Source organism: Anolis sagrei, chromosome 4, assembly GCF_037176765.1.
Source record: "Anolis sagrei isolate rAnoSag1 chromosome 4, rAnoSag1.mat, whole genome shotgun sequence".
NCBI classification, from domain to species: domain Eukaryota; kingdom Metazoa; phylum Chordata; class Lepidosauria; order Squamata; family Dactyloidae; genus Anolis; species Anolis sagrei.
This window is the reverse complement of record NC_090024.1, coordinates 206,123,477-206,147,821: the sequence shown is the minus strand read 5'-3', so window position 1 is coordinate 206,147,821 and position 24,345 is coordinate 206,123,477. Positions and strand designations below refer to the sequence as shown.

The window sequence follows — 24,345 nt, the reverse complement described above, 5'->3', positions numbered from 1 at the left end:
CTGTTTTTATGCCTTTCCCTACTATTTGGTGGTCAAATATGAGATTCTTTTAAACTATTTGGTGCTGAACTCTGGATTGCCAGCCAGGAAGCAGGTGTACCTGGGTCTAATGTCAGAGCTGACAAGCATAAAATTGAATGCATACTTGATGGGGAAGTATCAACATTGGTAAGAATTGCACCTGTCTGTAAGTTCACAGCAGCCGCTCCCAGAAAAGACACAGGACGCCAATCCGTAATCAATCAGGAAACTTTCACTACTGGATACACATACACAATGAAAGCCAGGATTGGCATACAGACGCAAGCCAACCCTTATATACCCTCCCCCACATTCGAATCCCCTCTTCCCGCCGACTGAGGATCCCGCTCAATATTCCCCGCCAAACCACCAACTGCCCTTCCCAAGGCCACCAGCTGCAAATCCTTATCGGTTCTCCATGTCAGGAATCTGGTTTTTTGCGCCACCATCCAAGGCCAGGAAACCGAGTCCTGACATAACGTCCCCCTCCTCCTCCTCTTCTTCCTGGAAGGGAAACATACATCACCATCATGTCCCTTCTTTGTCTAGCGGACCTTGGTATCTCTTCAACAGGCTACAATGGAACGTTGGGTGTACCTTCCCCAAAACCTTTGGCAGTTTCAAAGTATATGTTACCTCATTTATTTTGTCAGAAATCCTGAAAGGACCAATGTATTTGGGAGACAATTTCCGAGAGGGGGTATTTAGCTTGAGGTTTTTGGTGCTCAGCCACACTAACTCCCCTTCTTCCAATCTATCTCCTTCCCTCCTTTTCCGGTCCGCAAACAATTTATACCTTCGTTGGGCTTCTCGGAGTGATTTCGCCACTTCCTCCCAATTCGCTTTCACCTTGTCTGGCCACCCTTCCTTTTCCCATAGCTCTTCCCCCCAACTCGGCAGCTTTGGTAAAGGGGTTACTTCCATGCCGTATACTATCTCAAAGGGGGATTTCCCTGTGGACGCATGACAGGCTCCATTGTATGCGATTTCTGCAAACGGGAGTAAATCGGCCCAATCGGTCTGGCACTGGTTTGTGTATGTCCTTAGGAACAGTCCCAAAGTCTGTTGTGTGCGCTCAACCCCCCCATTGGTCATGGGATGGAACGCTGAACTCAGGGTCCTTTCCACTCCCATTAACTGCATGAACCCTTCCCAGAATCGGGCCGTAAATTGCACCCCTCGATCACTGATCACCTGGTCCGGGCAGCCATGCAACCGGTAGATATGTTTGATAAACAGCTCAGCCAATTTTTCTGCAGATGGCAATTTAGGCAGCGCTATGAAATGTGCTTGTTTTGAGAATAAATCCATCACTGTCCATATGTAGCGCTGACCTCGGCTAATTGGGAGTTCGCCCACAAAGTCCATAGCAATTACCCTCCAAGGTTTTGATGGCTCTGCCACCTTTTGCAATAACCCCGTTGGCTTTTGTGTGGTTGCCTTACTTTGTGCACACGCATTACATCGGGATACATGCAGTTTGGTGTCACCCCTCATCCCGGGCCACCAACACTGACGTGCCAACATTTTCAAGGTTTTTGTTACTCCCCAGTGTCCTGCTCCCTTGTTGCCATGGCATCTAACCATCATTTTTTCCCTTAGGTTGCCTGGGATGTATAACTTCCTGTTTACAAATCCCAATCCGTCTTTCCATTCCACCTTTTCCTTGTTTCTTTCCAGCCACTCATCCTCCTTGCATGCTTGCCTTATCTCCTCCTCCCATCCCCCGTCCTTGCTCTCAACCCCCACCAGCTTTTGACTGCGCTCCGTTTGTGCTCGGGTTTGTACTGCCATGCCCCACTGCCGTTCTGAGAATATGTTCCCCTTTGGGCCTTGCCCCCTCCCTCCATTCTCCGGCATTCTTGACAACGTGTCTGCGACCACATTTTGTTTTCCCTTATGAAACCGCAGCTCAAAATCAAATCTGCTGAAATACTGCCCCCACCTTATTTGCTTTGCTGACAATTGCCTGGGTGAGGTGAGGTATTGTAAGTTCTTATGGTCGGTCCACACCTCAAAGGGGATGCCGCTTCCCTCTAATAAGTGCCTCCATGTTTCTAGAGCCCTCAAGACTGACAGAGCCTCCTTTTCCCACACCGGCCAGTTCCGTTCAGTTTCGCTGAACTTTTTTGAGATGAACCTGCAGGGTTTCAACCTCCCTTCTGGATCCCTTTGCATCAGGGCCGCCCCGTAAGCCCAATCTGATGCGTCACAATGGATCACGAACGGCTTGGTCAAATCGGAGTGGATTAAAACTGGTCCTTCAGTGAATCTACGTTTCAGTTCTTCAAAAGCCCTTTGGCACTCTGTTGACCAATTTAACTTTGCTCCCGGGGATCGTACCTTTACCGTTTCCCCCTTTCCCTTCGTCTTCAGCAGTTCAGTTAAGGGCAGAGTCACCTGAGCAAAGTCCTCTATGAAACCCCGATAGAAATTTGCAAACCCGAGGAACGATTGCAACTGTTTGCGCGTTTGGGGAGGGCTCCACCCCCTGACATCCTCCACCTTTGCCGGATTCATTGCTATCCCTCCCTTGGATATTCGGTATCCCAGGAAATCTATCTGCTCCCTATTGAACTCACATTTTGGCAGCTTTGCAAACAATTTTGCCTCCCTCAATTTCTGGAGCACCTCCCTCACCAATTTGACATGAGATCGTCTATCCCGGGTAAACACAATTACATCGTCCACAAAGCAAAACACCCCGCGATACAATAATGGGTGTAACACCTCATTAATCATTTGCATAAATGCTGATCCAGAGCCTTTGAGCCCGAAGGGACAGACGGAATATTCAAAATGGCCGAGCGCACAGGTGAACGCCGTTTTCCACCTGTCCTCGGGCCTTATGCGCAGCTTATGATAAGCCTCGATCAAGTCAATTTTCGTGAACACCCTTGCTTCCGACAGTCTCGATAGCAAGTCCTTAGTTAGTGGCATGGGGTAGTTGTTGGTGGTGCTCACTGCATTCAGCCCCCTATAGTCCACACACAGCCTCAACGAGCCGTCCTTTTTGTGCCTAAACAGCACTGGGGCCCCCAAGGGTGATTCGGATGGCCTTATAAACCCTCGGGCCAAGTTTTTATCAATATATTTCCTCAGTTCCTCCATCTCCTTGACCGACATGGGGTATAATCTACTCCTGGGCAACTTAGCGTCCTCATTGAGTTCAATCTTTACTTCGACCCTCCTAGGAGGGGGAAGCTGATCTGCTTCCTTTTCGTCAAATACATCCTCAAAGTCTCTGTACTCAGGGGGAATCTCCTGCACTCCGCCTGCCGTGCCTTCTTCCCCCTTGCAACACTCCCCCCCTTCTTCGCTCTGGAAGGCTATGCTGCCTTCCCTCCAATTGATCTGGGGGTTAGCTTCCTTTAACCATGGCATCCCCAGTATTACATTGTAAGTAGCCATAGGGGATACTACAAAGGTTATGCCGCCTTCCCAGCTCCCCACTTTACATCTCACTTCTCCCACTTCAAATCGCGCCGGGGCTCCAGCCGCCACTGAGCCATCCAGCTGCGAGAATGCTATGGGGCTTTGCAAGGGGGTTTTCTCACATTTCAGTTCGTTCGCTAATTCTGGGGTCATAATGTTTCTTGAGCAGCCGCAATCCATGAGGGCTTTGCAGCTGGCCCACTTCCCCTCCCCTTCTAGCCTGATCGGGAACACTAGCATTCCTGGGCTGTGACTCACCAGATCTCCCACTGGGGCTCTAGAAGGAGGGCTCTCCTCCGCTCTCTTCCCTGCGGCCGGTTTGAACTTTGGGAAATGGGAATCTCCCCCTTTCCTTTGTCGACATTCGGTGGCCCGATGGCCAAGGCGACCGCATACAAAACAGCCGCCCCTCTGCTCCTTGGACCCTCCGGTTGGGGCTTTCCCGATCGTGCCTCTCTCCGTCCTCCGACTCTCCTCCTTTGCTCTCGTCTGCTGCGGCGCCGCTCCTTGGTGTCGCTTAACCTGGGCCAACGTCGTCTCGACACGGCCAGCCAGCTCGATCCATCCGCCTATCTCCTCCGGATCGTCGCGATGAAGTGCCCAGGTTAAGATCTCCTTCCGCAGGCCCTCCTTAAATATCTGTACCTTAGTGGTATTGGACCACTCCAGCACCTTTTCCGCTCTCAATCGGAACTCCTCGACGTATTCGGATACAGAGCGATGGCCTTGTGTTATCGTTTGCAGCCTTTCCCTCACCCAGACCCTCTCGAGCGGATCCCTGAAGCGTGCCTCCATCGCAGCCAGGAACCGCCTCGTAGATCCCAAACATGGATCGCGCCTGGCGTGGAGCTGGACGTACCACTCCGCTGCTCCCCCTCTCAGCGCTGCGCCCACTGCTCGCACCCTGCTTGCCTCCGATCCGAAGGTAAGGGCGTTATCCTCTAGATATCCTCTCACCATGGTCAGGAAGTACGCGAGGCTCCCGGCTTCTCCTCCGAATTCGATCCTCAGCTCCTCTCTTCTGGGTTGGTAGAGAAGGGGCTGCCTCTCCTGGCTCTCCGCTTGCGGTGGCCCTCCCTGGAGCCCTCGCTGCTCCGGGGGCATTTCCTGATGCCCTGTGCCACGCCCGGCTCCGGCCATTCCCCGGGGTTGTCCCTCCTCCTCATCGCTCTCCGCAGCGGTCCTCCAACTTGTCTGCGTTTTAGGACGTGCCCCGGGTCCCCGGTCACTCCTCTCCTCCGCGCTCCACATCGACTCCCCTCGGGGTTGTGGCTCCTCTAACAAGGGGGCCAGCCGCTCCATCACCTTCGACATCATCGCGAGGGTGGTCTCCATGGATGCCAACTTTTCCTCCAAGTAATCCAACCTCTGCGGGGAGGGAAAGTCTAGCCCGCTGCTTTCTCTCGTCGCTGCCCCTGCCCCCTTCACTCGCCTCTGTGTGACTCCGTTGGGCTGGGCGTACGCAGTCGATGAAGCCAAGGCATTCACTCTCTCCAGCTCCTCTTCCGCATTCTCAAAAGGGGAGCCTGGTTCTCCCCCCTCCGTTGGATCTTCCTCTCGTTGCATAGGGGTACCTCACCACAGCCGTGGGATGGCACCGATGGATCCTGGCTTAATGTAAGTTCACAGCAGCCGCTCCCAGAAAAGACACAGGACGCCAATCCGTAATCAATCAGGAAACTTTTACTACTGGATACACATACACAATGAAAGCCAGGATTGGCATACAGACGCAAGCCAACCCTTATATACCCTCCCCCACATTCGAATCCCCTCTTCCCGCCGACTGAGGATCCCGCTCAATATTCCCTGCCAAACCACCAACTGCCCTTCCCAAGGCCACCAGCTGCAAATCCTTATCGGTTCTCCATGTCAGGAATCTGGTTTTTTGCGCCACCATCCAAGGCCAGGAAACCGAGTCCTGACACCTGTCTATGGCCACTTTTCTTTGATCCTACCCTTTACCCTCAGAATCCCATACTTTGGAGAAATGCAGTCCCTGTGATCCATCCTAAACTGGAACTCTACCTCTGAGTTGAAAACGTCCCATCTCCCTGGTATGTTAGATCCAGATCAGATTGTGCTATGTAGAAAAAATAAACATAGTTTAATCCCATATCCACCTACATTTTTATGACATTTTAGCTACAATTACAATAGGCAATCAGTTAAAAAATCAAAATGGAAAACATACAAAATATTGCCATGCATTCCAAGTTTCAGTAGTTTTCTGTTTTCAGGGTACAGCCAGTGTAGAACAGGACCCCTGTAGTCCTGTTTAGTGTGGCAGGGTGTGTGTAGTTCCATTTGGTTTTGAAATGGGTACATTGAAAATAAATGGGGAACAAGATAAGACTACAATATAAAACGTGATTGGCCAAAGGTTCTGATTTGGAAATTTTGAAAATGAGAAAAAGCTAGATACTGTTAACATTTGTAGATTCAGGAGAGAAGTGGATGATCAGAGCCGAGAAGCAAGTCTAGTGACTAAAGGAAGCTATTTCTAAGCTATGAAAGGAGTAAGTTCCTTTGAGACAAATCCAGAGTTCATAGCTAAGATGAGTAGGAAGTCATTCTGTGTGGTGGTGGTGATAAAGTTTTGTATCTGGAAGGGGGGGGGGGGGGAGAAGAAAATTAGGTAAGGTTAGCAATATAGTGTTCCCATGCAAAAGATATTGCAGTGTCTAATTCTTCAGTTTGTGGTCTTCCCAAATTCTGCCTAAGATCTACATGAAAAAATCTGCACCACACCTAAAAATCCAGGTGCAATCTTTGGGTGAGTTTCACCAAAAATCCACTCCAAAACAGTAAAATGTGGGTGAAAATGCCATCTCACACCCACAGAATACACATAGAATTTTTAATCCTCCCTAGCCTGGTGCTTTTGGCTCTATATGGCCAGAATGGAAACCGAAAATACAACTGTCAGTTCTTCAACTGAAAGGATGTACTGCAATAATCCGAAATGGTCAGCAAAGGCTTCCATGATAGAAGACATATTTCTACAGCTCGGTGGATCCTGGCTTAGAGTGCTTAAGGAATATTTAACAAAGGAAAGTTGAAATTCAGAATACAGTTAATGTCAAACTGTAAAATACAAAACTGACAGCTTTGAAATTTATTAGCAGGTAGGAATCGTCTAGTATGCTAAATCACTCAGGCATTATTCATTAACGTGAAATAAGCCTAGTAGAGCAAGCATGCATGACTAGGGAGACAAGACTGATAGTAATAACTGTATTGCACAGGTTTTCCTTTTTGACAAGTAACTGTTTCCCATTCAGGATACTAAAGCATTGCTGGGGTAAATTTAAGTTGTTGGTAATATGGATTGTTATCCAGTTGGCCTTCCATATTTTCAGGTTTGAAATCTGTGGATTTGATGATTTGTAAGTTTGACATCAACCTGTCACAGTCGCTTTCTTCTCATTTTCCAGGACAGAACTGGCACTTCACTCAGATTCCTTCATCTTAATATATAAAAAGCTTCTGTGCATCATGAGTAGGCTAAAAACAAACAAACTATGGAGCCAACTGACATCAAATTTGGCCTCCAAACGTCTCATACCCCAAGGTATGACCAACAATAAAAAAAACCCAAAATTGTGAAAATAGCTTTAAAATCCATAAAAAATAAGAAATACCTTACAACGCATGCACAAAACCTAGCCCCACCCCCTCCTGTGTGAGAGGGGGAAAGAAACTGCCATCCGTAGCAAAGCAGCTGGCCTTCCCTGTTTCAGGAGTCAAGCCAGCAGCCCTGCAAAAAGCAAGTCGAGAAGCCAGCCAAGGAGAGGAGAAAGGCCCTACAGGAAAGGAACAGCCTGGCAAAGCTGCTCTGAAAAGCAGCCTTTAGAGCCTCCTCAGAGAGAGAGATTGGGGGTGGGGTGGGGGGAGAGAGACAAGGATGGACAGAGGGACAGAAAAAGCAAAGAAGCAAGCAAGGAAGGAAGGGGAGGCCTTTTGTAGCTATCAGGCAAGGAAGGCGAGAGAGAAATTGGAAAGGAGTGAGGGAGGGAGGAGGATCCATGCCAGGAGGAGGCTGCACAGGCCTCGAAAGAGACACAGAGTTCAGTAACAAATCTCATACTCCAGGTCTGGACCTACTTGGGCCTGCCAGACATTTTGGACTTCAACTTCCACAATTCCTAACTGCCACACAGTTCTGGCTGTTAGGAATTGTGCAAACTGAAGTCCAAAATGTCTGGAGGGCCCAAGTAGGCCCAGGCCTGCACACATATACACTCATATATACATACACATATATACACACATAAATACATGCAAACCCCACATATATACATATACACATGCACACATATACATATACACATACATTGCCCACCTTCATAACTTTTGAAAAGCCTTGCAGCTTAAAAGTCTGGCTTCTTCCTGCCTATAGGAAATCTTTGTGGGGAGGTGTTCCCTAGCCCAGATTGTTTCATGTCCTGGATTCCTGTTTTCTGAGGGCCACAGCAATACATGGCCAGGGTACAGCTAGCATCTACACAAGAATGTATAGACTGACTCAGTCTGGATTCCTTGATGTGATTTGTATTTCCTATATCTATGGGTAAAGGATCATAAGGATTGAGTGCCTAGCCACCAGGTGCTATCCCTCCTGAGGCTTAAGGTTACCTCATATTTAAAGAGGAGGGGAGGAAAAGCTATTGTTGCTGCAGCCACCTTCCTCCTGAAGCTGGGGGCTGCTGCATGCACATTCACATAATAGCTCTGCAATTTGGAAGGAAGGGGCGGATGAGCGATCGCCATTGTGACCATACTTCCCCCTGAAGCCAGAATTGCTGTGTGCACATTCACACAATCTTGCCATATTTCAGGAGGAATGGGAGCATGAGCAATCGCTGATTCCAGAATAACTTTAGAGATTCGCGTCAATATTAACATTCTTCAGCAACCTGAAAAAGGAAGACTTACTTGTTTTCATTTTAGAGGTGTGTTAACATTGACCAAAATCTAAAAATTATTCAGGAATCTGATTTGAACCCAAGAGGACATATGTCTGAACCATAGTATTCAAGCAAATGATTTTATTTAGATGCCATCGAAGAGTGTTAACATGGGGTTTCCTTGTTTGAAATTATTTCTAGTTGAATATTAATAAAATAATCAAGGGATGCTTCTGTCGGATTTTAAATGTTCAGAAACCATGCTTTCTGAATTCTTTATTTGCACCCCCGCCTCCAGAAGCTGCTGCCACAGTATGCCCATTAACTGTTATTTTATTGGTTCAGTACACTGACAGATTGAGAATGTTGTTGTGGCAGAATTGCAGGTGGAGTAGCACAGGCAGCTTTCTTTACAGGAAATATTTCATGCTGTGGGGATCAGTTGTGTTACCAAGCTCTAAGCAATTTGCATAAGATACTGCAGAAGATCCTGTACCAAACTGACGTCAGCTTTTTAACAAGTGAAATGAATTTACACAGAACAGAAATAAATTCCTCCTTGAAAGATAGGAGTCTACACCATTGTAGGAATAGTTTCTTCCAGTTTACGTTTGAAAATCAGGAACCATCCTCAGGAGTGTGTGCTCCTCATCTCTAGGTCCTTTGGCTTACCTTCACTGTAGTCCATATAACCTCTCCCATTTTTAGCCTGCCCCTTTGTGACTTGCTCTTCTCTCTAAAAAGTTGGTCAGTGGTCATTTAAGTTTTTCTTTTTTACTTTTGTGAACATTTCATGTAACATTTAGAGTCATGGTTGGATATTACAATACACTTCATTGTTAAATATGCAATCATTATTGAAAGTTGCTAAAACAATAACTGTTGTTCAGTCCATCAGGAATATTTGTGTTAGTGAAATCAGTTTTAGCTGTGAATGTTAATCCCTTTCCTTAATACGTGTCCTTTCTTACAAGGTCTCCAGTGCTGCCTCTTCCTAGCACCTCTCTTCAGAATTTTAATTTCTAACTGTATGAATAAAGGTAGCATACTGTTGGGATTCTGCACAGTGTTTCTGGTATGGAGCGGTGTTGTGCTTCCTTTTTGCTTTTTACTCACTGAGCATGTTTTAATCAGCACAGAAACTTTCAAATTCTACGTAGCAAGAATTGGCAATTGTAGCAATATTCTTGCTTTTCTTACCCATCTTGCAGGCCCATTTTCCCTGCTTGCTCAGCATCTGTTTCTTTTCTTTTCTCTACCTCTGCGGAAATATGCCTGGCTGAATCCACCTTGGTGGTTCTGAAGACCTGCAGATTGTACAGGATTCTTCCTGCAATGATCTGGGCAGGGCTCCATGTGAACAAGGCACTGTTGCATATCATCTGTTACTTTAGTGTGGTAATAGACAAACTCCAATCTAGTGCAACAACACTGAGGCTGGATAATTTCTGAATCTAGATTCATTGTGTGCCAAAAGACATCAAACCAAAATTATTGTAAGGAGTCCTATTAAATAAATACCTTAATATTCTAACTGTTCTAAACTGACCTGTTTTCAAACTTTTTGATAGTGTTGTGGTCTCTAACCTGTCACTTAAGTGGGGGCTTCCTATACAGGTAATATGGGAAATAACTTTCAAACCAGCGTTGTTACTCTTTCTCCAGTTCACTTGTATGTAACACAATGATAGGCTTGCTGTCTTATAGTCACAATGGTACATTACATAGTTTGTCAAGTGAATAATAGCCTCTGGTATTCTATTTATTTCTCCCCTAACCTATTGCTAGCCTAACTTTTCAGACAACATTACTGAAAATGTTTTTAAAAGCCAAATCCATGTAATGCATTAATCGGTTCTCTAAACCTGATGTTTAGAAAATGTGTTGGGAATTGGTGGCATATGATCCTGCTGATTTCTAGAAATCCAATAGTTAAATGGCATCAGCAGAAACTGGCTAGAAACACAAGTGCTACCTGGTGTGTAATTAGAGATTTGTGAATATTAAATATTTATGCTACACTGATTGGAATTGATTCAGTGTTTCCAGCTGCTGTAGGAGCACAGTCTTCAAGCACAAATCTTTTTTTAGTATTTATTTAATATTATGTTGTGCATTGCCTTAGATCCCATATTGGGAGAAAATCAGAACAATCAATCAATACCAATATCTTGCTAGAACATTATTTTAATAGTTGCTGTAGATAAACAGGATACTTCCCATGAAGAGTAGTGATTTTAGAAGTATTATTCCTTAGCTGCTTGTGCTAATTGATATAAGCAGCTAAGGAATAATAATTGTGTTTGTGCTTTGAGTTGTGTTGTTTAACATAAACATGGAACCATGGGTGGTCGTGGTCCAGAGTTTTGGCCCCTTCTACTGCCAAATAATCCATATTTTTGAAGCACATAATCCAGATTATCTGCTTTGAACTGGATTATCTGAGGCCCCTCCTATACTATCATATAAAATCCGTATTATCTGTTTTGAACTGGATTATTTGGCAGTGTAGACTCATATAATCCAGTTCAAATAAGATAATACGGATTATCTGATCTGATCATTTGGATTATATGGCATTGTAGAAGGGGCCTATTTTACACTGCCGTATAGTCCAGTTCAAAGCAAATAATCTGGATTTTATATGGCAGTGTAGAAGGGGCCCTTGAAGGCCTGGTGTTTGCAATGTGCTATGAAATCCAACCCCTTTCTATCTACATTTGGAGAATGGATTTATTTTTAAACTTTTTAAAAATGTATGCTGTCTTTATAGGAATTTGTAGGACTTGGCACTCTACCTCCAAAAATGCCATCAGATTTGTTCTATAGTTTTTTTTCCTGTTATATATTACAATATTTTTATGTTTTAATATATGATTGAACCTTGTTTAAAAGGCTCAGGATCTTTCTTTTCTATCAGTGAAGCTTTGTCTGTTGCTTTTTCTTTTGTCCTCTGCTTCTCAATTTTCACAATGCAGTATTCAGTAATAATCCTCTATTATATTAACTTTCCAAAAAGAGCCTTGATAGCTCTTTTTCATCTCATCCCCTTAATGTTTTGATGTAAATGTTTTCTCCATTCCTCACTTATTGAACTAACCTGGGGTAAAGTCCAAGATTTGGAAAAAATAGCTTTTAAAGAAGTTATAGCCTTTAACTGCAAAAGAGTAAAAATAGCAGTCGTCAGAATAATTTTGGCCCTCTCCAAATCATTGGCACACCAAATTTGAATGCAATCATTTTGCTCTTAGACCAGTTTTCTTAGATAGATACTCTATGCCAGGGGTCCTCAAACTAAGGCCCGGGGGCCAGATACAGCCCTCCAAGGTAATTTACCCAGCCCTTGCTCAGGGTCAACTTAAGTCTGAAATGACTTGAAAGCACACAGTAACAACAACAATCCTATCTCATTGGTCAAAAGCAGGTCCACATTTCCCATCTTCTCATGATGTGGCCAAAGTACTTCATCTTGGCCTCTACTAGCCTTCCCTCCAATGAGCAGTCGGGCTTTATTTCCTGAAGTATGGACTGGTTGGATCTTCTGGCGGTTCAAGGCACTCACAAAACTTTCCTCCAACACCACAGTTCAAAAGCATATATCTTCCTTCGCTCAGCCTTCCCTAAGGTCCAGCTCTCACATCCTTAGGTGACTATGGGGAATACCATTGCTTTAACTATGCGGCTCTTCATTACCAGTGTGATGTCTCTACTCTTTACTATTTTATCGAGATTGGACATTGCTCTCCTCCCAAGAAGTAAGTGTCTCCTGATTTCCTGGCTGCAGTCTGCATCTGCAGTAATCTTTGCACCTAGAAATGCAAAGTCTGTCACTGCCACCACGTTTTCTCCATTTCCCAGTTATCAATCATTCTTGTTGCCATGACCTTGTTTTTTTTGTGTGTGTTTAGCTACAACCCAGCTTTTGCGCTTTCTTCTTTCACCTTGATTAGAAGGCTCCTCAGCTCCTTCTCACTTTTGGCCATCAAAGTGGTCTCATCTGAATATTTAAGGTTGTTAATGTTTCTTCCAGCAATTTTAACCCCAGCCTTGCATTTGTCAAGCCCTGCACATCTCATGATGTGTTCTGCATACAAGTTGAATAGGTTTGGTGAGAGTATACAACCCTGCCTTTCCCAATCTTGAACCAGTCTGTTGTTCCATGGTAAATTCTTACTGTTGCTACTTGGTCCTTATACAGATTCCTCAGGAGAGAGACAAGGTGGCTTGGTATCCACATAGCTTGTTTTAGTTCATGTGTGATCCATTTTGGGTCCCATTTCAGAGAAAGGTGCTATACTTCAGAATAAATGACTTAAAAAATGTATTGGACCGCACACATGAAAACAAATAAACAAATACCCCAGGCTGCTTACTAGTAGCTTATATCTTACATTTGACCCCATATCCCACCTCGTTTCCTTCTGTAAGTCTTTCTCTTGGATGGATGGTTTCTTTTGAAGCTGTAAAATTATCTTCCTTTGGGATGAGGAAAGAATTATGACTTCCAAGCTTATGTTCTGCAGGATTCTATAGAAATTTGTTCTCAGATCTCAATTTGGTATGTGTGTGTCTACAGATGGTCCCTTGAAGAATACCAGCTTATTTTTTAGACTATTTTTCTTCTATAACATTTCTAGATTTCTTGATCAAGAATGTAGATTTGCAGGGTCAGTATCTGTGTGTATGAGAGGGAGAGAGAGAGATTTTATATTGTTTCAGCCCTTTTTAGTTTCCCGTCTTTGGTGGCCAAAAATTAAGCTGTATAATTGAGACTGCCCCAGCAGAGTATGTCAGCAGGGAAGCTTTTAACTTGAAGATGAATTCATTAGAGTTGGTTTAAGACATCCCAAATGTGGCCTCTTTAAATGCAGACTCAGAAGGATTAAAGCTTAGTCAGAACTTGTTTAGGAGGCAATTTCATCATTGCCTGCCAGTGTCTGAATCTGGATATGAAGGGCTAATTGGTTCTCTGACATTGCATCTAAACTGATTAGCTGCTTAGATGAAGCCTCCAGTGGAACAATGGGTTAAACCCTTCTGCCGGCAGGACTGATGACCGATAGGTTGGAGGTTTGAATCCAGGAGAATGTTAATAATCTCCCTCGATCAGCTCCAGCTCCCTATGCGGGGACATGAGAGAAGCCTCCCACAAGGATGGTAAAAACATCCGGGCGTCTCCTGGGCAATGTCCTTGCAGATGGCCAATTCTCTCACACCAGAAGCGATTTGCAGTTTCCCAAGTTGTTCTTGACACACAAAAAAGCTGCTATGCTGATTATTTTTCTTATTTGAAACAATCACAAAGCTGCATCTTTTCAAAATGGCAAGAAATTCAAAATTGGAGGCTTGGTGCTTGGAAACTCTTGAACTGTTTAAATGATCACTACCTTTGCCTGCTAGTTCAGGTAAAAGAACTAAAAAAGCAAGTGCACCAGTAAGTTTGCAGAATTCATATAACTATTCTCCCAGAAAACCTAAGGCGCAGGTAAGATGCAAGTCAGTGTCCATTTGGTTTGCATATATGAGAGAACATTGGTTTCTCCCTGGTTTTGGCACTCTTCACTGCTTTGGCCAAGTACTTTTGAAGGCAGAGATGAGTGAAAATGAACATGTTTATGTCTGTAAGTAGGACTCTTCTAGCTGAAATTGAAAATGGTAAAGTTAAATCTTTAAACTTATTAAAATGGTCGAGTGGTATAGTATATACAGCTGATGGTACTGGACATGTCTGATCAGGAAATACATGGTAGGTAAAGAGCTGAACATAAAGAATATAGTTCTGTGATCTACATCAGATGTGAGTAAATGTTGAAGGCAAGGGAGCCACATTACCCCTCAAAGACCTTGGAGGTGTTCACCTCACACTGCACCTTCTCCTATAAAAAAGTTATTTTTGAGTCTTCAAATGACCTCTGAGGGACATATCACAGATCTCATGTTTGGGGGCCTCATTTTGACCTTTCATTTTGCAATAATTTGCTTAGAATCTAGGAGGTTCAGGTAGGGCTTCCAAACATGTTAGAAATGCTCTTCACGGATCCATAGATCTGGGGCAGTGTTCCATTCCAAAACATCTTCAGCACCATTTAAATCAGGCATTGGCAAACTTTGGCCCTCCAGTTGTTTTGGACTTCAACTCCCACAATTCCTGACAGCCAGTAGGCTGCTAGGAATTGTGGGAGTTAAAGTCCAAAACACCTGGAGGCCCGAAGTTTTCCCAGGCTTGATCTAAATCCACCCATAATAATTCCTGACCTTAAGTGCTGGTGACACCTGGCCATTTTCTCAAGCTAGATAGAGACTTCCACTTTGAACCATAGATCCAATAAGTGTCAGAAGAAGAAGAAGAGGAGGAGGAGGAAGAAGAAGTAACAGTAGTAGTGGCAGCGGCAATGGCAGCGGCGGCAGCGGCATTCTGAGAGCCTTTAGGAGGCTTCATCTCTTCCAGTACTATCTCACCTGGTTCTTACTAATCAACTTACACTAGTCATCTGGCAATGAGACTCCTGAGGTGGAACCTATCACAGTGAATTTGACATACAATATTCCAAGATTTGAAGACCAGACATCCATCACTAGACCTTAATCACATGAATCTTTGTCCCTGCAGTTTGTACAGATCAGTACCATTTCCGGTGAGTAGATTGTAGATTCTGGAGATGAGGCAACAAAGACCTCCTACTCTCATGCCTGCTTACACAATTAAACGTTCTCCCATTCTCACTCCTGAGAGGATTGTGTCTTTGATTCCATTGTGTCAGCCTTTGATACGTATATTACCCATGCCACTCCAAAACTCTTTGGAGAACATGATACTGTATCTCCTGCTGACAATATTTGCTCTTTTGATAAACAAATGCTGTGCATGATGTACATGCTATTATACCTCATCATGAAACAACAGAAGCTGTGTCTGTAGACCCAGTTTATAGGTTAATTCAAAGCAGGATATCTACACCTTTTATTTCTCTACTTTCATCTCTAAAGTCACTTGCAGATTACAATTCATCTTTGGGAATGGTGCAGTGCCAGAGGAAAATTGATTTCAGTGATTCATCTTCTCAGAGAGAAGAATGTGTTGGCAGATGCTCTCAGCAGGTCTTCGTATTTGTGCCATGAATGGAAGTTACTCCCCAATGTGTTGGAGATGGCATTAGGAACATAGAGTATCCTGGTGGTAGACTTTTTTGCCAAAAGCAACCAGTGCAAGATATATTGGTCCAGATCCCAATAGGAAAGGGACTTGTGCATCAATGCATTCCTGTTTCATTCTGGAGATCCTGGTCTTTTCATTCTTCTCCCTGATAATCAAGGTATTATTAAAAATCAGAAGAGATAAGGCAAACTGTACTCTGATCATGCTATTCTGATCATGCTATTGCTTTGCCCTACTTCTTCATCCGTCCTAAGGCACCTATGTCAGGCTTCTGTACTGTCCAGATCTGACTACACAATTGGAAAGTAAGACATCCCAATTTCAACACACTACAATTGACAGCATGGAGGATACTTCCTTAGTATATCTTGCTCACGCTGCTGCAGTTATTGCTGTGGTGTATAGATCTGCTGTACAGTGCTCTTATGAATGAAAACATTCCTCATTTCTTCTTTATGGTTTTTGTGAAATCGTACATATGGGTCTTATTCGCAGGTGCAAGACAGCTCGGAATTCTCTATAGCTTTAAGAAATTCTTGGTGGTAGCCAAGAGTTCCTTTTCATCCGCAGTGTTAGCAGCAGCAAGGACTTTCTCTTAGGTAAGTTACCTTATTAAGTGTTTGGTTCTCCTATCTACTGCAGTTTTCTTCACGTATTGACCTTCGGTTCTTTGACTTCTCTTTAGTTATTCCTACTTGGTGGTTTTTTCCAGTGCTTGATTTGCACTGACTACTACTGTGAGTACACTAAGTTTTGGGACTACTCCTTCCCTGTATTTCTCTTACTCACCTGCTTTTTATCACTGTGTCTACCTTTTAAAAGGAATGTGTGGCATGTGAAGGAAGGCATTCAGACACTGGTGGTCACTTAATGTGTCTGCTCTGCTTGGGAGAGGCTCATGTGGTGAAGATCTTGCCAAACTTTCATCCCCCGAGCATGGAAGAATAAAGAAGCACGCCTTAACATGCTCCTTTGTGAGCTGGTGTTTACGGCCTTGTCTTCCTGGCCAAAGAAACCAGCCTGTAACCATGCTTCTTCTAGTGGTCATCTGTGAAATTTGCACATCCCCGCTCATCCTCCCTGCTTTTTGTCATGCCTTGGTTTTCTGTAAGCTGCTGTCATAGTGGCCGAAGAACTGAGGTGCTAGCCCCACCTGATGGCTGTAGTCTCTAGGGCAGGGTGGGCAGGTCTAAAACCAAGAGTTTCTTAAAGCTATAGAGAATTCCAAGCTGTCCTGCATCTGCACACAAGACCTATATGTGCAAATTTCACAGATGACCACTCAAAGAAACATGGTTACAGGTAAGCAACCCAACTGTTCTTGTCATCCTGAGGGGTTACCTCAGAACCACCGTGTTCTGAAATTGCTACTATCTCTGTCTGAAAAAGGAACTATCCTTTTCTAGTGGCAATTTCTGCAGATTTCCAATTTATGGGCAGTTTTTCCTGCCCCAAAAACCTAGCACTGTAATAATTTTTAAAGGGATACAAGAACCCTTATCTTCCAGTTTCAGGTTCAATATTTCAATGGAATTTGGTATTATCACAGCTCTCCAGGAAACCCTTTGAACCAATGACATTCTTCTATTTATTTAACTGGAAAACTGCCTTTGTTATAGCAACCACAGACAAGGAGGATAACTGATTTCAGAATGGACCAACTTTTCCAACTTTTCCTATAGTTTCATCATGACTGGATTGTTCTCAGATCAGTCACTACCTTCCTTCCAGAGACAGTGTCCTTCTTTCACATTAATCAACCCTTAATATTGCCTGCTTTAATACAGAACCATATATCAGACTTAGAATGGAATTTACATTGCTTTGATGTTAGAAAAACCCTTGCTTTCTGTGCTGACAGGACCACAACTTTCCTAAACTCTCAAAGATTATTTGTTTTCTGTTCCTAAAAATAAAATGGCACAAGTTTCTTCACAGAATTTTACCAAGTGCATGGTCTCTATGATTCATCTTGCTTATGTAAAGGTTTCCCCTGACATTAAGTCCAGTCGTGTCCGACTCTGGGGTTGGTGCTCATCTCTGTTTCTAAGCTGAAGAGCTGGTGTTGTCCATAGACACCTCCAAGGTCATGTGGCCAGCATGACTGACTGGAGCGCCGTTACCTTCCAGCCGGAGCGGTACCTATTGATCTACTCAAATTTGCATGTTTTTGAACTGCTAGGTTGGCAGAAGCTGGGGCTGACAGCAGAAGCTCATGCCGCTCTCTGGATTTGAACCTGCGACCCTTCGGTCAACAAGTTTAGCACCTCAGCGGTTTAACCCACTGTGTCACCAGGGGCTCCTCATCTTGCTTACAAACTGGCAAAAAGATCTTCCAATTCAAGTTTGTAGCCATTCCACTCAAACTGTGGTAGCACCTATTCCTTTTTGAGTTGTGTTTCTTAGAGCGATGTCTGTAAGTCAGCTATTTGATCATAGCCTGCTACTTTTATTTGCACTACAAGATAGATATGTGATCAAAGACTGATGTTGTTTGGGGGAGAGCCATATTTACTTGCCTCCCACTTCCTGTGGTTAGTAGCTTGCTAGTCTCCTATTTTTGTAAGTCACAGAGACCACAAAAGACAGGTTGTTTGCCTGGAACTGTAGTTCTTTGAACTCCTACAATCCTGCCCGTTCTCCCCTCATTATGTCCTGCATTTCTTTTGCTCTTGGGGTTCTGCTGCTATTTGAGTTCACAGATGACTGTTCAAAGAACTACTCTTACATGTAAGTAACCTGTCCTTTTTGTTGAGTTAGTTGGGGGGAATACCTGTATTTTGCATTATTATACCAAAAACATCAGCATGATAGCAAATGATGTAGTGTGAGGGGCAAAAGAGAAGAAAATATAGAAAATAAGTCCAAAGCTAGCACCTGATCAGGATGGAGGGTAGAAGAGTCACTGGACCAGGTGAATGCGTTAGGGCAAGAAAGCTTAAGAGAAAAGATGAGATGTTCTGCCTTGGACATATTAAATATACTATGGCAATGAACCCTCTATGTGGAAATATCAGGCAATTGAGAAATATAGGAGTGGATGTAAAAGAACATAGGAAGTTTCTTTGTACTTAATCAAACCATTGGTCCAACCCTAATCATCATTGACTAGCTGCACAATTCCAGTTGGAGGCAGTGTTTTCTTCTAGTCCTACATTGAGATATTTCTTATTCCCTGTGGTCTTCCATCAAAATATCAATGTAGCTTCATTTTGCTTATTTTCCAAAATTAGATGAGATTGGATTTGTTGAAGGTGCTGATAGAGAAGGAATTTCCAGCAACCGAGACAGCTGTTATCAGCATTTATATGGTATTGAATACCTTGGTATTTGTTGGGGTCATTTGGTAGCAATTATCCATTGAACTAGCGGGATGGATCCTTTTTGACCCCAATGGGCAAATGAAAAATACAGTTTTCCATTGTGAAAATGCTCCATGAATGATTAATCTAAGACTATCTGAGGACAAAATCAAGAAGCAAGAGTGTAGAGTGCAAGCAACGATTCCATAATCAGTAGAGAGAAAAAGAATGATAAGAACAGAATAGGAACTTTGGAGATAATTTGCTGAAGATTGGTGAGGAGCGTTTCAGTGCAGCACAGAAGTAAAAGCTCCAGATTGTAAGAAGTTCAGGAAGAAATCAAAGGAAAAAAATCTGAGTGAGTGACAGTAGGCTCTTAATATTTGAAGGCAAAGAGCTCTAAGGAAACAATATTATAATAAGGGAGCAAGATGAGTTAAGGTATTTCTTCACAGTAGCAAATTTGTAGCAGGGAAGGAGGCAGAGGAAATGATTATGTGATGGAGATGAGGATGAATGGCAACCAAATGCAAGAGGGCATAGAATAAAGAGAACACAAAGAGTTGGAAAAGATGAGAAGGACATTTATATTGTCAAATAAAATGAAGAGGAAAAAAGAAAGATTTCAGGGGGAAAGACTGGTGAATTAAAGGAAATAGTTTCAGGGGTCTATATTTCAGAAAGCAAAACATGGGTGGAGAGAAAGAGCAATTTGGGAGGAGATGAGGAAAAAAAAAGCCTTATTAAGGCAGAAAAAGGAAAGATTAGATTCCAAAGACTATTAGAGGCATGAATCAGGGTAGCTTTTACAAGGGAAAAACATAAAGGAGGAAGAGTTTGTAATAGAGAAAAATAGCATAGCTAACTTTTTAGTTCTCTGATAGGCATTTGTGAAGACTAAAGTACAAATGAAGGGATGCATGGGAGGAAGAATCCTGTGGTGTAGGTTAGAGGAGAAATATTTTGGAATGTGTGGGAATTATTCATGATTCTTAGATGAAATTGTAGAGTCTGAGGAAGTGAGCAAAAATAAAACAGAAGAAAGAGAGCCACGGATGCATTGATGGAAGGCAAGTCCAAGAAGAGTACAAAGGTGGGAGACGAGTGTGTAAAAGAGGCAAAAAGATGGTCAAACAGAAAAAGTTCAAAGCAGAGAAGTCAATAACAGAATTATTTGCTAAAGACAAGGTCAAGCTTATGGCAATCCATGGAGGAGATAGTCTAAAAGTAGAGACAGGAAGAGAAGTAGCCTGGTGAGAGAAGATGATTGGCATCTTTTACTAGTGAGATTCTAAACAGGATCACTGAAACCAAAGTGGAAGGTGAATGTAATGCCAGGAAAATTACAAGCCAAACATGAAGACCCGAGATAAACATTGAGGGTTACAGCTCAATGCCACAGAAATAAGAATGAGACTATAGTCCTGTAGAATGAGAAGCAGCAGGACAAAGAAGGAAAAGGCTGAAGCTAGGAAGAACTGGAAAGCAGCTAATGACCTCATTATACAAGAGTATCCATTTTAAATGCCGTGACTGCCTCCTGCAGAATTCTGAGCTTTGTAGTTTAGGAGGGGGAGCTTTAAACTGCTTAGCCAGAAAATTCTTCAGTAGGCAGCTGTAACGGATTGGCCCACATTAAAGGGCTGGTGTAGAAAGGTAGAAAATAGGCCCAGCTCGTAAAAGCTAAGGAGAAAGGTAGGTGGAGCAAATAGGCAGGCTCTTGGCCAGAAGAGCAATTTGATTGGGTAATGAAATTGGAGGGAAAAGCTCAGTAACGGGAGATGGGCAGAGCCAGAGGAAAGGAGAAGGAGCAAGGCAGCCATTTTAAAATCACTTAGGAGTTTGGTGTGGAAGATGAAGGGTTAGGAGTTCGAAGGAAGGAAGAGATTTTGGAACTGTTTGCTTTATGAAAGATTCTTCTCTGAGGACAATAATTAATAGGCCTTTATAGTGATTAGAGTGCTGTGGGAGGAAGGGAGATTTTAAAAGGTTTAAAAGATCCTGTTTGGATTTCTGTGTGTGTAACTTTATTTTAAGAAATTCAAGATACTGTATAAGTACCATCTTCTTTAAGAAGTAACGCCTGACAAGTTATTTGAAACCATTACGCATATTGACTGTTCAAAATAAACAACATATTCCTGTTTTATTCCAACCGAAGTCTTTGTGTGACTTTTTACACATTCCAGTGAAGGAGGTGGTCTATTAAAATAACAATTTGCTGGCAGCAAAAGAAATATTAATAAATAAATAGGATGCAGCAAAGGCAAAATATAAAAATACAGGGATAGCTTCCCACTGACTGGCCTTGTGTGTGTGTGGGTGTGTGTGCACTGATTCCCTCATGGTCTCTCCTTGGGCCAGACATTGTTGTTTGTCCTCCATCTTGCGTGGGTGTGCCTGAGGCAGATTCTGCCTTCCCTCACTCCATTGTTTATGTTAATTGATGGCAGTCTGTTATAGCAGCCACAGCATTTAAAATGGATAGAAGCTCTAGTGTGATGTTTTAAGTGAAACACAAGTATATATATGCTGAGATAATAACAGTTGCTCTAAAAAGGGAGACTACACCAAATTAATTGAAAGTGATGTGCTTGACATTTCAAAGAAAGCTTAATGGGAATTTAGCTACAACAATGCCCAGCACTGTGCTAATAAAGGCTGTGACTCATGCTTTGCTTCTAGAAAAGAATGAGGCTCTTTTTGAATGCCTACACGGCCAGCAGCCCAATGCCAAACGTTATACTTCAGATTTTCTTAGTGTCTCCATTCATGGACTTTTGCGAAATGAAATAACAGAAGTTTGAAAAAGAAGTTGTGCCTATGCAAAGGACAAAGCCCTTTGAAAACGACAACATTATATCTTACCAGTATTCTTCCTCCTCTCTTATAATATTGCTCATCATTACCTCCAGTCACCTGCTCTTTGGCTAGTCTTATATAGTACATAGGCAGACTATCAACTTCTGCATAGTATTTCTGCAAATTTCTATAAAAATTGGTTAGACTTGAGGAGATTGCTATCTTCCCAGCTCATAATATTTACCTGCTTAGATACAAAGATAAGAGGGAGTTATCTTTTTGTCCCAGTTACATGAATGGAGAAGAGAGATGTTGTATCATAGAATCAGTTATTTAGTGTTAGATTTATATTTTAGGCTCAGGGCTAACGTGCACACCCATAGGAGCTATGACATTCCAGACATCTCTCTAGAGGGCCATGACAGCCCATACTTCTATCATGGTCTCCTGCCCCTTACAATGGTTTTTATTTTAGTTTTTAATCCTGTAGGTTTTTAAAAAAACTTTTGGTATTTGAGGGAAAATATGCATTCAGCCTTCTTTTTTGTTCCTTTTAAAGAATGCCTCTTGGCCCATGTGGAACAGAAAATAAAGGATTTGGCAGCTCGGGGTGTTTTGTCTAAGTTCTTTTTGTGTGTTTTGCTTTTAGGGATTTGTACGTGGATTTTTAATTTAAATGTTGAGAAGCAGGAATTTCAAAGAGCACCTTAAATTTGCTTTCTACAAAATATTGTTTTGCTTTGTGCAAATATGTGGTAGAGTGCATAGAATCAAATACAAAGTTTGTTTTATGCTTATTTTCTTATGTAAGTTACTTGTCCTCTATGACAAAATAGACTTGCCAGTTTTGTGACTAGGCAGAAAACTTTCTAATGGCAGCAGTTTTGTAATGGTGCTGACTACAGTTTTTCAGATTATAAAAAATGTTTTGGAACTCCTAGTTGAGGCTTACCAGACAACATGAACAGCCAAAGATTAAAGTGTGCCTTGGCTATTCAGAAAGATACCCAAAGAGCTTCTATCTTTTCCATTTACTGTCTGGGTAGAGGACATATTGTCTTCTCTCTGTTTTCTTGTTGATCTTTGAGCCTACTTTAACTCTTGTTTAGGCTACTACTGAAGTGTAGAACCCAAAGGAAAAAGGTTCCAAATTTTCATTTCTGTCTTAAGGTGCCATCTGATTTTATATGTTTTCATAGAATCATAGAATCATAGAATCATAGAATCAAAGAGTTGGAAGAGACCTCATGGGCCATCCAGTCCAACCCCCTGCCAGGAAGCAGGAATATTGCATTCAAATCACCCCTGACAGATGGCCATCCAGCCTCTGTTTAAAAGCTTCCAAAGAAGGAGCCTCCACCACACTCCGGGGCAGAGAGTTCCACTGCTGAACGGCTCTCACAGTCAGGAAGTTCTTCCTAATGTTCAGATGGAATCTCCTTTCTTGTAGTTTGAAGCCATTGTTCCGTGTCCTAGTCTCCAAGGAAGCAGAAAACAAGCTAGCTCCCTCCTCCCTGTGGCTTCCTCTCACATATTTATACATGGCTATCATATCTCCTCTCAGCCTTCTCTTCTTCAGGCTAAACATGCCCAGTTCCCTAAGCCGCTCCTCATAGGGCTTGTTCTCCAGACCCTTGATCATTTTAGTCGCCCTCCTCTGGACACTTTCCAGCTTGTCAATATCTCTCTTGAATTGTGGTGCCCAGAATTGGACACAATATTCCAGATGTGGTCTAACCAAAGCAGAATAGAGGGGTAGCATTACTTCCTTAGATCTAGACACTATGCTCCTATTGATGCAGGCCAAAATCCCATTGGCTTTTTTTGCCGCCACATCACATTGTTGGCTCATGTTTAACTTGTTGTCCACGAGGACTCCAAGATCTTTTTCACACGTACTGCTCTCGAGCCAGGCGTCCCCCATTCTGTATCTTTGCATCTCATTTTTTCTGCCAAAGTGGAGTATCTTGCATTTGTCACTGTTGAACTTCATTTTGTTAGTTTTGGCCCATCTCTCTAATCTGTCAAGATCGTTTTGAATTCTGCTCCTGTCCTCTGGACTATTGGCTATCCCTCCCAATTTGGTGTCGTCTGCAAACTTGATGATCATGCCTTCTAGCCCTTCATCTAAGTCATTAATAAAGATGTTGAACAGGACCGGGCCCAGGACGGAGCCCTGCGGCACTCCGCTCGTCACTTCTTTCCAAGATGAAGAGGAAGCATTAGTGAGCACTCTCTGTGTTCGTCCACTTAACCAATTACAGATCCACCTCACCGTAGTTTTGCCTAGCCCACATTGGACTAGTTTCCTTGCCAGAAGGTCATGGGGGACCTTGTCGAAGGCCTTACTGAAATCCAGGTACGCTACATCCACGGCATTCCCCGCATCTACCCAGCTTGTAGCTCTATCGAAGAAAGAGATCAGATTAGTCTGGCATGACTTGTTTTTGATAAATCCATGTTGACTATTAGCGATGACTGCATTTGTTTCTAAGTGTTTGCAGACCACTTCCTTAACAATCTTTTCCAGAATCTTGCCCGGTATCGACGTGAGGCTGACCGGACGGTAGTTGTTTGGGTCGTCCTTTTTTCCCTTCTTGAAGATTGGGACCACATTGGCCCTCCTCCAATCTGCTGGAACTTCTCCCGTTCTCCAAGAACTCTCAAAGATGATTGCCAATGGTTCCGAAATGACTTCCGCTAGTTCCTTCAATACTCT

General features: G+C 43.1%; 1 protein-coding gene across 15 annotated transcripts in view; it reads left to right on the top strand.

Annotated features, from left to right (window-relative positions):
* Positions 1 to 24,345, top strand: part of PPFIA4 (PTPRF interacting protein alpha 4) — a 121,829-nt gene that overhangs the window by 11,150 nt on the left and 86,334 nt on the right. Inside the window, exon 1 of one of the 15 annotated variants that reach the window (XM_067468128.1) lies at positions 16,100 to 16,121. The exons of the other annotated variants lie outside the window; for them this stretch is intronic. The gene's annotated coding sequence lies outside the window, so the exon portion shown is untranslated. Of the gene's footprint in view, positions 1 to 16,099; positions 16,122 to 24,345 lie in introns of those variants that run through there. 15 annotated transcript variants of the gene reach the window in all.